General features: G+C 40.2%; 1 protein-coding gene across 1 annotated transcript in view; it reads right to left on the reverse strand.

Moving 5' to 3' along the window:
• Nucleotides 1-16,257, reverse strand: part of LOC117547688 (kelch domain-containing protein 8B-like) — a 339,181-nt gene that overhangs the window by 130,070 nt on the left and 192,854 nt on the right. The gene's annotated exons all lie outside the window — the stretch shown is intronic.

A 16,257-nucleotide genomic window follows, 5' to 3' on the forward strand; every position in this document is an offset into this window, starting at 1 on the left:
ACTGTGAGCGGTGTTTTTTTGTGTTTGCATGAGAGCTTGTTTTTTTTTTTGCCCAGCTGTGGACAAAACCATGCGCAATCTTCTCTAATTACAAAAACCATGATCTATTCTCTGCCCGTCACCCCTGGAGACTCCATGGCAACCACAGCGTAACCTACAGCCTGTTATTATAGGGTGGCTGTTTGGCAGGTTGGTCCTTTGTGGACAAACTCTGTCAGCACTCAGAGCCAGACCCCTACCTCGAGCTAAGTGACACAATAATGAGGTTTCTGGACAAAATATGCATCCTGTAATGATCATACAAATAATCAAAAACAACAAGTGCAAATTCAATGACAGAAGCATTAATGGACCTTATTACACATAAGTTATGCTGCGTATTTTGTACTTCTCTTTTGTAACTTTGATGTACAAATCTTGCCTGCTGCTTTGTTTCCTCTAAAGCACGGCGTCTTTCATCACTCTCTGTGTCATCTCACTGTCACTTTCATCATTTTGTTTTTTCAATTTCGGTTTAATTGACCTCATCCATCCCTTCTCACCCTCTCTTATGCCTTGCAAATCTTTATATACTTTTATACTTGTATCCTCCTCTGTTTTCATTGTCCTGCTCTTGTATTGCATCCTCTGTTAGGGTAACTGTGGAAAAACTAAGATTGTTTTTATGATAACATGTAAATGTTACTTTAATGTTTCCAACACACAATCATAATTGTATAGGATACATTTTAGTGTATTTTCTTGGAAAATAATTTGCTCCAGAAATTATCCAAAAAGGTGGGGGCAAAAATGTATTAAACCTAACTACTTACAAATATTTCATCCTTAAGCCCTTTACTCTGCTTTCTTAAAATGTTCACTATTTGTTTTTCTGCCCCCATAATGCAGTGCTCTCAGACCAGCTTAATGTAAAGACATCAAGAGGGGTGGCCATGTTCCCTGCAGAACTTGAGTTGTATTTACTCTGAGTAACCCTTTTTAAAGTTGAATAGCTCATTTAGTTTTTTTTAAAAGCTACATTTTTTTTATAGGGGATTTGCTAACTTTGGGAACATTTGTTTATTGGCCACCTGTTAGCCTCTTAAGTTGTATTAAGTTAAAAGGGTGCTTATTAGTGGTGCACGATAATTATCGGCCCGATAAACCCGATAACAGTATTAATAGCCCCGATAATATACAATATATTTTTTTGGGTAAAAAAAAAGAAAAAAATACTGCGGTGTGGGTGGATTGGGATGAGGGGCGCTTGTTTTTCACTCGGCTCCTCCCGTTTTGCCAGTACTGTGGTATTAGTGGTTTAGGAAGAGGGGAGTTTTTCACAAATCCAGCGCTCCCTAACTCATGCCTGGCTGTGACGTAAATGGTGTGCGGCCGTGAAGCCAGGACAGTAAATAAACATGTCGTCGGTAGTATGGGACTATTTCAAAGTTTCAGAGTTAGATAGTTCGCTTGCTATTTGTATTAACAAATGCAATGCAGAAGTTCCACGAGGAGGGAAAAAGGCAACGAGCTATAATACTTCCAACCTGATTAGTCACCTGAAACATCGCCATCGCTACGATGGTGTGTTAAAAGCGTACGAAGACGCCTGCGCTGCTAAACTAGCGGCGAATCCAAAGCCAGCTGCAAAGGCACCGGGGCTTTTACCTATCGACGAGGCTTTTGAAAAAGGCAAGAAGTTTGCCAGAGACGACCCCAGGGCTAAAACGATCTCTAACTTCATCATAGAAATGATGGCACTTGACGAGAGTCAAAACTGTTCTTGGCTTTGTTTTGTTCATAGTAGTAATGCTCATGTCATTTGCTCACTACTAGTCTTTTTTTTTACCACCAGGTGTGCAAAAACTACAGGTACATTTAATATATATATATATTATATTATTATCGGTTATCGGTATCGGTATCGGTCTTGAGAAGCAGGAAGTTATCGGTATCGGTATCGGTTTCAAAAAACCAATATCGTGCATCCCTAGTGCTTATATAATAATATTTTCAAATCCAGGCTAAGACTGGATTTAGAATATTATTATTATTTGAAAATAAATACATATACTTATAATCTTTGCTAAGCTTTGAATGAAAAGTTATAGCTATTACTGCTGCCTGGATTAGATTCACCAGCAACCATTTTTGTTTTGCTAATACGGCAAATTTAAAATCCTGAAGCTGGAAAGTCCTTTAGAGGCAGTGCAATTCGGAAGGATTCGCACTTTGATTCAAAATGTTTAGAACAGACCAGGGCTGACATCCTGCATCTTTCTCAAAGGTGCAACATTGGTTTGGAAGTGTGTGAGCATGTGCGTGTAAATGGTCTGCATGTATAACACCATTTTCCAGTCTTCAAAATTCCTTAAGCACTAACAGTGTCAGCATTTACCATTCACACACACATGCATACAGAGGCTGCCACAAAAGATGCCACCTGTCCAGGCACACTAACATTCACACAAACTCACACGCCACTGGCCCAACAAGTCCTCCAACTCATACGACCAAATGGGCCGATTGTTCGGGCCCTCATTACGACCAAAAATGTCGTTTGTTCAAGCGCTTAATACGTCCTATAATTACGTTTTAAAGTTTTCGCCCTCTAGTGTTCCCGTTGAATGCAAACGTTACAGATGGTCGTTTATTCACAAATAACCCTCTGTCAATCCTAAATTGTAGGATAGTTTGGCCATTAAAACGCTTTTTGATTAGATTTCTAGCGAGAAGTGTATATTGTACTTTTAGAATCCACGTCCAGTCGATATGTAGGATCTATAGTTTGATAGATATTACGAAGATGATTTGTGGTATGCGGCAGCCTCCATGTAAAGTTACGGGTTGAAAACAGTATTTCCGGTCTCAACGTTTTCATAATAAAACCAATGATCAAATGATTGAACAGTGATATCTGCAGTACTCATCAACTAAAAAACATCAGTTTATCCTATCAGGCTTGATGACTAATCACGGGGTTTGTAAAGCAAGGCGGATGTTGTAGTCCCAAACGATAGCTGGGGATTCTGGGTAGTGTAGTGTCTTCGGCCATCCTAAACTCCGAAAAAACTATTTGTTTCTCTGAATCGAAGGTTAAAAACACAAAAGCATTGTACACAATTTAAACCAATCAATATTGTGTAATTAACAAGGATAAACTGATGTTTTTTAGTGGATGAGTCATGCAGATATCACTGTGTAATCATTTGACAGTGAGGGGAATATATCAGGTGTTATTATGAAAACTTCGAGACCCGAAAAACAGTTTTCACCCACGCTAACTTTACATGGAAGCTGCATACACGTTATCCTGGCGAGACCTCAAATCATCTTCGTAATATCTATCAAACTATAGATCCTACACATCGACTGGACGTGGATTCTAAGAGTAAAATACATACTTCTCGCCAGAAATCGAATCAAAAAGCATTTTAATGGCCAAACTATTCCACAATTTAGGATTTTCCAGAGAGGGTTATTTGTGAATAAAAGTCCCTCTGGAGCGTTTGCAATGAACGGGCCGGGAGCATGTTGTTTCTTACACGACCACTAGAGCACCTCTAGTGGTTGTGTAAGAAACAACATACACTTTAAAACGTGTCTGGGTCGTAATAAGGGCATGAACAATCGGCCTATATGGTCGTTTTTTGTAGGAGGACACGCTGCACTGGCCATGCCATGGGGAGCAACTTGGGGTTAGGTATCTTGCCCAAGAACTAGGGGTGTAACGGTATCCGTATTCGTCCCGTACCGTCACGGTTCGGCACATGCAGTCACACGGCGAATACGCCTTTTTTTTACGAGTGGGAAAAAAGTCTGTCACTCAGGGCAGTATTACACTATATATAATCCAGGGGGGGGTATTGCGCCTAAAAGCCAGCCGCCCGTAAATAACAAATGAAGAACAAGAACAAAACAAAACAAAACGAACACAATATATGAAGAAGAACATTTAGTAGCCGAGCTATGGCGAGTTCACACAACACACAGAAGCTAGAAGACCCACCTGCTTCTTTTAAATCAGCTGTGTGGGAACATTTCGGGTTCCCTGTGGACTACAACAATGATGGGATGCGAGTTATTACATTACATTACATTGCATTTAGCTGACGCTTTTATCCAAAGCGACTTACGAGTTGTGGATCGGACGAGGACGGTGTGTCGGCGTTGTTCGACAGCGGTGCGGTATGCTGGTGGTAACACGTCAAACATGCTCAATCACATCCGAGTCAGTCTCAGTCCCCAGCGAGAGGGTTTTCTCGACGGCAGGTGACATAGTTACCGCCAACAGATCTGCCCTCACTACTGACAACGTAGACAAACTCATCTTTTTGAAGAACAACTTGAAAATAGAGTGAAGCTTGAGTACCTTTATTTAGGCATAATGGCCTCACACACTCAAGTTAATTACACAAGTTAGACATTGCTCCTAAAGGTACAGATTTTATTTTCTTATTATTTATTTTAAGACATTCTTTTTAGTTGTACAGCTTATTTAACCTTTTTGTTTGACATCAGCCATTATAAATAATATGGCCATCTGAGTGTATGTGTTACTGTTTGTGGTTTGTTTTTAACTGTGTAATACAGTTAATGATTCCAAATGTTAGAGTTCCTTATTTTCATAGCAAAACGTGCACTACTGTTAAAAATAAATAACAGCAAAAAGAAATTATGCATTTGGGACTTTTTTTTGCTTTTCCTTGTTGTACCGAACCCGTACCGAACCCGTACCGAACCGTGACCCCCAAACCGAGGTATGAACCGAACCGTGACTTCTGTGAACCGTTACACCCCTACCAAGAACATATCGATATGTTGACTGCAAGGGCTGGGGATCCCTCTAAGTAATACACAACTTGGACAAAACTTGAATGCAATGCGACTTCCTCAAACTAAACTGTGACAAATCTGACATTGGTCCCAAATCCCTCACCAAAAACAATAGCAACTTTGATTACTCCACTCTGTCTCCCTCCCCACACATCCACAACCTTGGAGTCACTGTATACAGCAACCACACCTTTGAAACCCATTTAAACCACATAGCAAAACATAACATCCACCCATCACTCTCCATCTTTGCTGCCGAAACCCTTATCCATGCCTTCATCTCATCCAGACTGAACTACTGCAACAGCATCCTGTATGGTACATCATCTAAACTCAATAACCTTCAGTACATCCAGAACTCTGCTGACCATGCACATCAACCCTGCCTGCAGAACTTCCATTTGCTCCCTATGTGTCAACAAATACATTTTTAAATCTTTCTCCTAATGCACTAAGCACTCAACAACCAGGCCCCCTCCTACCTCACAGACATTATCCACGACCACACTCCTTCCCGCAGCCTCAGCATGGTCACTAATAATGAGCAACAGAATAGCTGGGTTTCCCACACAGAGGTATTCCATCTCATCTTTGCCATTTGGAAGATCTTTCAATGGGATGGTTTTCACAAATCAATACTTGGATTGGCAACACTTTTCTGATTTCCTCTAACAGTGGACTAGGCAATTGTTAGAGGTAGGTTAAAAGCGTTATTGTTTCAGGGGTACATTTTTAGAGGTAGTCCTCATTTATAAATTCACTCAAGATGAATCTGCAATTCAAAAACTATACATACATCTGCCTTTATCGCAAATCCAAAGTACTTTTCCTCCCTAGAACCACAAAGCAGGGACAAAGTTATCCAATGTTCCTGACCTGACAGCTCTTACTCTGCTGTTCTGACAGAGGCAATCTCCCACAGTGACCTTAAAAGGGCACTTCACTCTTCCTAATGAACACTCGATACTGGATCAATAAATCCCTCTGCCTGCTGGTAACTATAGTCACCATGCACTATATGTGTCACTGTATCAATGAGGACAGACGAGTCCTGAATGAATAAGCCTGAAGGCTACTGACAACAATAGACTTACTGCACTCATATGTGTACAGGTGAAAATCTGAAAAGTTGAACTTGAAATTACTTTGTTTATACTTTTTGTTCAATAATTTAAAGTAGGCTTGTTCATAAAATGCATTAAAACTAGTTTCTACTAGATCCCTCAATAATGTATGTTAAAATTAAGACCAATCTGTATAGGTTAACAGGTTTAATATAACAGGTAGGACCTAACCTAGGATAAACAAAAAGGTATTCATTTCAACGTGTTTGACTATTGTAAGTTGAAATGTGACATCTCCAAATGAGTCGTGTTGAAATAAACAACATTTAAATAATTAAAATGTTTTTTCCTTAGGTTTGCTGAGAAGCTGCACAACATGTTCCCATTACCTCCTTTATTCAACATAGAAGATGATGGAAACTACATAGAGAGAAGGGGTATGCAACAAAGGTACCAGGTGGGAATTGAACCCCAGACAATTCCCCCTGGCACTTACGTAAATGGTCCTCGTTCTAAAGTTACGTATATAAATTAAGGCTTGCGAAAACTCTTAATTTATATTAAAGGAAGGTCAAAGTAAATGCCTATAGAGTGATTGTATGATTTTTGTTTGATTTAAAAAATAAAAAGGCACAGAAACTAACTTTTTTGTTAAAGGAAGCTCAGGTTTAGGGTTATTTTTATATAAAGCCACAGAAAGCAACAACACAGCCACTGTTGTCATAACCTAGTTAGCACTGACAATATTAGAATTGGGATGCACACCAAGTGCCTGTCTCACAGTCAAAAACATTTTTGTTTTCCGTCAGAGTTTTGCTGAAATTACAGTCTAACCACAGCTGTGCCAGGAGTGCAAGACAATAAGGACACTTCATATACACAGAGAAAATATGTTGAGCCCTTCATAGTGTATAGGTAGAGTGGATTAGAGCTGGGGTGTTACCTTTCGGATAATCATTTTCATTTCATGTAATCATTTATTTGAAGAGGGACAGTGCACATTGATGAACATTTAAAACAAATAATGCTTTAAAACGTAATCATGCCGGATTTTAGCTTTGAGCTCATTTCCACCCGTAGTCCCTCACATACAACATTTAAGAACATGACATTTATTTATACATAGCCAAATGTATCAGCAGCAGACAAGCATTAACCACATGGCAACAAGGTAGCAGCTATATAAAGTACAGGAGAAGATAAAAGAGCTACATAAAGTGCAAGAGGAGATACCCCTGTGTTAAAGTGCATTTAGCGGTGATGACAGGTTTGTTTCTTTATTTTTTTGTTTCTCAACCATTCTTTTAGTTGACCTTTAAAACTGTTCAAAGTGGGACAATCCCGTATCTCAGTTGGGAGGCTATTCCAGAGTGAGCTGCCTTTAACGGAGAGTACATTTTGTCCAAAAGTGGTCCGTCTGCGGTGGACTTCACAGTCTCCTCTGGTTTCTGACCTAGTGCAGCGTCCAGTGTGTTTTCTGTGGATGAATCCCCCTACGGGACACGGGTGGATATCTCCCGAGAGCAAGAGACACAGCAGAGCCAATAGCCCAATATTCTCCTCTTTTCGTTTTAGACCCTTTTTTTTGTTTGAGAGAGTCTGCCAGGAGTGCCAGATGAATGAACTGTAGATAATATGCCGACCATGGCCGAAGTGCTTGCTATTCAGCGATGTTGCTGGTGCAGATAATGATGTTTCCTCAACATGTTGTTTTACAGTACCATGGGGGCAAGATGAGTGGTGTAGCTACACAGAGGTTTGAGATTTCGGACAATCATACAGAGATAGATTGCTGCCACTGCGCCAGAACTGCCTGCAGCCATCTTGAGAAATGGGCGTGTATTCAGGAGTGTCAACAATCAATTGTTCTCACAGGGACAGACAGATGAAAGGAGTCAGGCCTTCTTTTGTTCATGTCCCAGTCCTTTAATGCTTTCTTTCCTTTCTTCTTTTATCCTTTCTATTTTTATGTTCCTGGTTTATTTTACTTCTCTTTTTATTTGTGTGTCTTTCTGCAGCATACATTTGAAGCGGATCCCAATTACGGGGAAAATAAACAAAAATGTTTTGACTTACGAACATGGTGGATTCTTACTGCTCGTTTTTATGACATCATTTCTTGCAGATTAACAAAACTGTAAAATCAATCTTAAATCAGGGTGACGCAAAATGACTGGTCTACATCCAAATGGTAGGCTGCACATACAGAGCGGTCAATAGTAAAGGTATATACAATGGTCTCTTAAGTGGGGCTAAGGCTAAATCAATAGCCCTGGCAAAACCTCCATCTGAAGAACAGCTTGAGAAAGGAAAAAATAGAGTATTATTGGCTTGAAATAAATTGGCCTATTGTGAAGAAAGAAGCAAATATAACAGCTGCACAAAACACACCGGTTCAGCGCACTGAGTTCAAATTGACACCGGAGGTTCCTTTCAGTTGGCTGTGTTAATGGAGAGAACACGGACCTGCGGCAACAGTTCAAGTGTTGAGTCTATTTTTCCCAGCATGCACCGTGAGGACTTGACAGAAATAGATAGAGGAAACACACTGGAAATATCTATCTATCTTTTTTACTCGTACTCTACAGGCTTGGTAGATTTCCCAGGTTGAATAGAAGCAGGAAATGAACTGAGAGTTTTCTGCACCGGCCCGACATAAACCCAGGAGAGAGTACTCTATAGTACAAATAATTATGTTGACGTTTGTTTCAGCAGGCAGTGGAATGAAACATTGGAATGAACTTAAATGGGTGTAGAATTCGACCTTGGCAGTATCTAGGGTTCTTAAATCAAGGCTGAAGTATTTTCTGTTTTTGGCTGCCTTTTATTCAATCAAATAATTATTCATATTTTACACAACACTGTTATAATGGTGTTTTATATCTGCTTATTCTACTTGATTTAAACAGAAATGCTCACAGTTACATGCTCAACGCACACTACAAAAGCTAGATGCCAGTGTTAAATTGTTAATAAGTTAGCAAAGGCCGTAAAATACAGGTCAGTCCAAAACAAAGCCAGGCAGGGCTTTGAAAAACTTGTTATACACTAACGGAAGCTGGGGCACATTCAACCAAAACTGCAAGTTATTCTACAATAGTTTAAGACATTTGTAACAATTAAATCCATATTTGCTTGGTTTTCAATACATTTGTTGTATTCTTGACACAACCTTGTGAAGTACTTGGTCAGTATGTGATGTCATTGGGCCAAATAAGACTTTTGAAATATTACATTGAAAAAGAGACATCTGTAAATTACTGGATACTCTTTTTTTACATGGATAAAGTTGCCAGCACGAACACTTGAATGGCCCTTCTCAACAGAGCAGCTTTTATAGGAATGAACGAAGCCCCACCTCCAGCACTGAATCCAGTTCTCTTTCTACATCCATGCTCAAGATACAATAGGCTGTGGTGAGAAACAGCTCTGTGTTTATAGTGAATACAAGTACAAATGTGATTGAAACTTTTGTCACAGCTTCTAAATACCCAGGTATGACATTTGAAAATGTATTTTTGCTGATCCAAGGGATCCAACTGCTTTAGGCGAGCCTGCCATGAAATTACCAAAAATGCATTTGCACAACCCCGACACATTAGCCAGGACACACTTTAGTGTAATCTGTGCCGTGCTGTTGGATTCACAAAAATAGAGCTCCATGTAGCAATATGTTTTCACGGTGATGTTAAGGCACTTACAGACTTGCCTTTGTGGTGGCTGAACTGCTCCAGCCGCCTCCTTTGTGTTTGTTTGTTTGTTTGTTTGTTTGTTTTTTCTCCTCTCTCTGTGTTTGTTTGTGTGGGCGTGGTGGCTGTCCCTCCTGGCTCCTGGCTCCCGGCTCAACCTCCACTCTCCTGCTGCAATCAGCTGTGCACCCTCCACGACTACACACCTGCTTCCCATCAAGCCATTAACAACAGCATATCAACCGAGGCTCCCCAACCATTCTCCGCCAGATCGTTGTACAACCACAGTGGTATAACTTCAAGGCTACTTAGCGTTTATAGCTATTTTCTCCTACTGTGACGTTTTAGCATCTAACGTGTTTATTTTCTTGTACTCCATGACCATTCTCCAACCGCCGTGTTCCCGTCACCAGCCTCCATGTCCTCGCCACTCCAGCTGGAAGTTTGATATCGTAAAAATGTTTTACGATGTCTAAAGTTACTGATAAGTCACGTGTTTCCTGCAGAAATCTTTGGCCATTGACTCTCGTTATAAGTGGTGCATGCGCAGTCCGCACCTCTTCAATGCAAGTGATAGGAGCAGCTCTTCAATGCAACAGATAGGAGCAGCTCGGGGCACACCAAACTGCACCCAAAGCAGCCGTTTACCCCGCCAACAACTAGGGGGCAGCAGCAGCGCCAGAGTGAGTGATTGACGTTTGAATGAGAGAGAGTTAGACGGAGGCGGAGTGTAAACAAAACTAGATAGCGAATATGGAGAAGGAAAATGATGTTTAATCATTTAAAGCAGGGGTGGGGAACCTCCGGCCCCCGGGCCGTATACGGCCCGCGAGACCATTTGGTATGGCCCTCGAGGTAATTTATAAACACACGCAAAAAAGAAAAAAAATTAAAGAAATCTAGACCGCAAAATAATTAAACAAGCGAGTGCCTGTTTTTCCTGGCAACGGTCATGGTCCTTGAACACAACACGAGCCTAACGTGTCATCACGTGACGGAGAGCACCAGAACGCCGCTCCGGCACTTCAAAAAATGGCAGTACCTATAAATCCGTACCGGTCCGTACACATGCTGCAGTTTTTGCGTGGCTGTGTCTTAGTCGAATGCCCAGTGGCGATCTGTTCATCTGTCATACTGATCATAACTTTGTTGTTATTAGCATCTGGTTAGCTAGCTATGCTAATGAATATAAGAAGCTTTTTCCACAACCAGTGAGGTAAAGGCACATCTTTATATGATCATTATAGTTATCAAAAAATAAGAGAATAAAGTAAACAGGTATAAAATACTATATGACAGTAAAACAAAGTTGTTATTAAAAAACAAGAATACAGTTTGAAAGGGGAGTGATTTGTAAAATATCCATAAAGAAAAAGTAAATCTGCTTACAGTTCTGTTTCATCTGGGAGATGAGAGATGTATCCATAGATCTCTTCATGTTGCTCTCAACGTGCACCAGATTGATGCTTTTAACTTCAACATTTAAAAACAAATCTTCCCGGGGGAGCATGCCCCCCTGGACCCCCCTAGAGGAGGTTAGGTCCCCCCCACTTAAATCATGTCCACATGGATAGGAAACTAAATACATTTGCACACATCTTGTGTCCATATCTTTCTGTTTGGTGGTCATGCCACACCGTGCACGTGCATGCATGCGCGAGTCATGGTGAGATATCTGGATTAAGAGGTTGCTTTTTCTTTGCACAGCATGAAAGAAATGCGAAATGAATGGGCTGTGATTTTTAAGCAGAGGTCAATAATTTGTGCGGCCCTCGGAGGATGTTGAAAAAATTGAAATGGCCCTTGAGAGGAAAAATGTTCCCCACCCCTGATTTAAAGAAACACCCTTTGAGAGGAGGACACTGGAGGGAACGCTGAAAGTAAAAGAGCTCAAACCTGTTAACCCTGACATAGGCAGGAGTTAAGGACAGAGGAAGGCAGTATATGTGTCTTTTTCAAGGAGCTGGTTTAGCAAGAAGGCTGGGCTGACTACCTGTGTGCCTTTGAGCTAGCCCTGCGTATATGACATGTTTTGAGTTTGTATACGTTTGCTTACATGTTGGTAGAGCCCAGAGAAAGATACACCAGCCGCCACTGAACCATATCAAACTACGTGTTGTCTCATTGAAATACAAAAAAGAAAAGTGACATTATCACAAAAATGTAAGCAAAAAATGTACACATTGTGGAGACTTCGGAAACATACAATGAGTGCACAAGCAAAGTGGGCACAGGTAAACAGGAATATAGATAGACAGGAAGGTTTGCCAGTTCTTGCAGAAAGACAAAGGCTTATTACAGTGCTTCTGACAGATATCTGATTTTTGTATTGCTTTTTTTATTCTGGGATTTTGATTTATTGATTGCTGTCGGGATGAAAAGAGAGGCTCAACACATATAACACAAATGCTCCTAAAATGAATTGCCAACCATTGCTTTAAGTGGCCCCTTGAAATAAATGATTCCTATGACAGCATTGCACCTGCTGCACTACTAACATGCTCACAATGCCACCAAGGCACGGATTCAACATTTTAATTACAGGGCTCATTGAGCTTTTTACTGCTCTTGTTATGTGGGGAGCTGGCAGCAGTGAGCTCATGTCCTCTGCACCTCAAACTGTGGTTGAGGAATTCAGGCACTCAGGAATTTGGCTTTTGATTTGAAGCCCGGTAAAAATGTCTAATCGTAGTTCAGAGCATGACTGGGTAGAGTATCAGGTTTTGACAAGAGACACAGATGCTAGCTGGGAAAGGTTGCTTTAATTACTGCTGTGTGTCAGTGAAATTAATGAATTGTGCTTGGGGTGTTGTAATTTATTGACTTAAAGTGTACCTATCATGCTATTTTAAGGCATATATTATGGGTCTCAGATATATATATAAAAACATGTATATGATGTGTTTTGCTCAAAATACAAACAGATCATGCATTTTAGACATTCCTCATATCCAGTGTTGTGCTAGTTACTGAAAACCAGTAACTAGTTCCCATCACTAGTTACTTCATTTCAAAAGTAACTCAGTTACTTTATTGATTACTTACACCACAAAGTAATGCGTTACTGTGAAAAGTAACTTTTTAGTTACTTACAAAAAGGGCTCCCATTAATGCCCTTATAGCCTTCATTTCAGTACTGTAATTGCATTGGAGAATAATACAATGTATTGATCAACTTGACATGCCTTATGCAATCTGGATTGCATCGATATTAGCTGGCTTTCCATTTTTGTATATTCTTTCTCCAGGTAGTTGGAAAAAGTGTTCCGTCCCATATGCCGTGTGCCGCCCGGACATGCTATCATGCTAACTAGCTCCCTGAAAGCGGGTAACTCCACTGTAGCAATAGCCTTGCATGTGTTCTACAACATACCGTGCAATGGCTTTATCGACTTTTCCCTGGCTAGCAGTCCCTCGGTTAAAATCCAGCCGCTATTGCTTAGGTGGAGGTGGAGTGGCGTCGGCTGAGTCTCTGTGGTCTTAGCTACTAGCTTCGTCCCAGCATGTTGTTTTTGCAGATGTGTTAAGAGATTTGAATTATTGGTTTGGGCAGTAGATAGGATCTTTGACCCGCCAAGACACAACTTACATTTAACAGAAACGTTCTTTTCTTTGTGCTCGACAAAAGTGAAATAGTGAGAATATCTCCAGGTGGAGAAACTAGACTTGAGCTCCGCCGCCGCCATGATAGTCTTGTTAGTAAACAACACAAACACGCCCACAGCGCGTCTCCGCATGTGACACAGGAAGTATCAAAGTACATTTACTCAAGTACTGTACTTAAGTACAGTTCTCATCTCTGTTCGCCTGGCTGTTGACTATATAAAAAAACTAATGCAGTAACGGAGTAACGCACCATGTAGTAACGGTAACTGAGTTACTGAATAAAAAAAGTAATGCGTTAGAGTACTAGTTACTGCCAAAAAAACCTGCGTTACAGTAACGCGTTAGTCCCAACACTGCTAATATCCTGTTAAGAGATAAGGGTCCTTAGCTTGAAAAAAATAAAAAGAGGAGGAGGCGGAGCTAATGCCTGATCAGAATTCTACCGGAGATAAAGTTAAATTCTGCTGTGATAAAAGGCCATCCTGTTCTAAACCACATCAAGGATTATTTCTGAAAAAGTATGGAGTTCAAATGCTTTTTCTCTTGCGGGTTTATCACAAGGTGAGTTCCTTTTTTTATTTCCTGCTTTTTAAACACTGTGCTCTCCAGTACAGGTTAGCTCTGAGTGTTAGCGAGGCTTGCTAATGTAAAGAAAGATGAGATTACGTCCAAAAAACGTCAGGCATTGTTTCTGATAACAACTTTCTGTGGGTCCACCATCCAAAATTACGTCATATCGGCAGCAAATCTGTATCCGCTCGTTGTACCCCCGTTTTTAAAAGATTTGGGTATGGAGGAAAAGAGAAAGGGTTTTATTTTCTGACGCTAGCGTGAGTTCCCCGACACAACGGGGACACATATTTATGTATAAAAGAAATACAAAAGTGCATTTTGCATGATACAGATGTAGCACCTAATTTCGGACGCCCCTACCGCAAATTAAAAAGCTGCCACACTGGAACTCGTGAAATAAGCAGCTGATAGATCTACAGTAGAGGTATCTGATATAGCGGATATCTGTTAAGATCCATATGTCACGGATAGGATCATATTATGTGCTAAATAAGAGACATGTAATCATTTAAAAAACAGAAAGCCAGAATGCCTAAAACCGGAAGCACTCTCGTAGCTATCATAATAGCCAGAGCCATATAATAGTAAGAGTTACGACATCTCCGTTCACTCCAATGGACCAGTTTTTTACAGCAATGGCGGATCGTGGAGCCTCTCAATAGTTCCCCGGAAGTTAGCGGCAAGCTAACTTCCGGGGAACTATTGAGAGGATCTGCGGCTAGCAGTCTATGGTTGCAGCATAATAGACCTTTCGTGATGGACTTTTGAAGGTAAGAAGACGTTTAAAGATTTATATTGCGGATATTATCAGAACATCTGAATCAAATTAACTACACATGTGTATTAAAGGATGTTAGTGGATTATCCCTTCAATCAGTATATTTAAAGTTTACAGATAACAGATTAGGCTAGAATGCCGGATAAAGTTAGCAACACACGTTAACCATGAACAGCCTATTAATCCGTTCTCCTAATGTTATTTCCTCCAACGTTGTGGAATTAGAGAAAAGGGGCTTCTTAACGTGCTTTTATCCGGGGTGGAGGGAGTTACATATTAGTTAAATATAACATTGGGGCGTGTGATTGTAGTGGGTGGAGGTGGTGAAATGAGGATATCCATCTTGGAGTTCAAGCTAGTATAATAGTTAACGTTACACAATAATAAGGAAGAGAGCTATTTTTGTGATACATCACTATTGATATGGATTTAGAGTGGATATTTGAGACTTCTAAACAGTAAACAAAAACATAACTTATGGGTGAGTGTTTTTAGCAGAGTCATATTATGTCTTTGTGATTCTGTTGATTATTACCTGTCTGTATTATGTTGCAGCTCAGCTGATTTTGGATTGATGGCAAAGGGAGAGGGACTTAAGTGAGAGTGAAAACACAAGGTAGGTTTAAAATAGGTCAGCAATTTCCCATCCTATAGGTTGCTAGATGTATCTAACCCTTTCTCCTGTCTCCCTCTCTCAGCACAAGAACCCCAGGGGGATTCAATGGAGCCTGAAGACCTGCAATGAGACCCTCACCCTGCACCTGAGTCTCAACTCCCAGAGCTTTGCAAGCCTCTCCCTGTTCCTTATTTTTGATTAAACAGACATTAAGCTTCCCAATGGTGTGGTCTTCGTTTTGTGAAAAATATGATTACCTCACATATGTTGTTGCTGTTGTTGTCTTTTGTGATAGTTAAATTGCTCCTGACTTGAGCCAGACCTTCTTTCCTCCTCTCTGTGTCAGTGAGGAAACTTTACATGTGTACTCCTTTCTCTGAGCGATTGGAGCATCCCCAGGCAGCACAGCAAACCATGGAGGAGACTATATGCCAGGACAACACGGAGGAAAAGGCACAGACAAACTGAATGCATGCTATTCAATGTTTATTGAATTCCATTTATTGACTGTCAGTTGACAATCATTGATAGGCACCTGTCGGTCTCCTGTCCTTTCTGAAAGTCATAAAGAAGACATTACTCATTTAGATTACTTATGTCCTCAATTACCAGGGGATTACTGAAACCACCATGAATTGTAGAAACTAATCTAATCTGAATTTTGAAATCTTCCTTCCCTCCCTCTAAATATATCAAACATTAAGAAGTGATGCTCCTGACTACCATTCAAGTTTAAGAAGATAATATTTGTTTTAAACTATTCAAAGCAATAAACAACAGCAACAGGCTCTTTAACCAAGGCAACGTTAGCCTAACATGTATATGTTAACAGGTAAGATAGCTGTTCACACTATGTATATTTTCTGCTATTTTATTTCTATTTGAGATGTTTACATTTTCGATTGTTTAATTCTAGTCTTTTAACTGTCTTATGTACAATGCCTTGTCTTTTGCTGCTGCAAAGCAAACATTTCCCAAATTGGTATCAATAAAGTACTTCTTATTTTATCTTAATCCTCAAATATTAGCTCATTTAACTTTTTCAAATATTGATGTAACTACATACACATCGATATGTTGTATAAATATTGCAAATCAAAACCTTTATTCACTACA

The sequence above is a fragment of the Gymnodraco acuticeps genome, unplaced genomic scaffold, assembly GCF_902827175.1.
Source record: "Gymnodraco acuticeps unplaced genomic scaffold, fGymAcu1.1, whole genome shotgun sequence".
NCBI classification, from domain to species: domain Eukaryota; kingdom Metazoa; phylum Chordata; class Actinopteri; order Perciformes; family Bathydraconidae; genus Gymnodraco; species Gymnodraco acuticeps.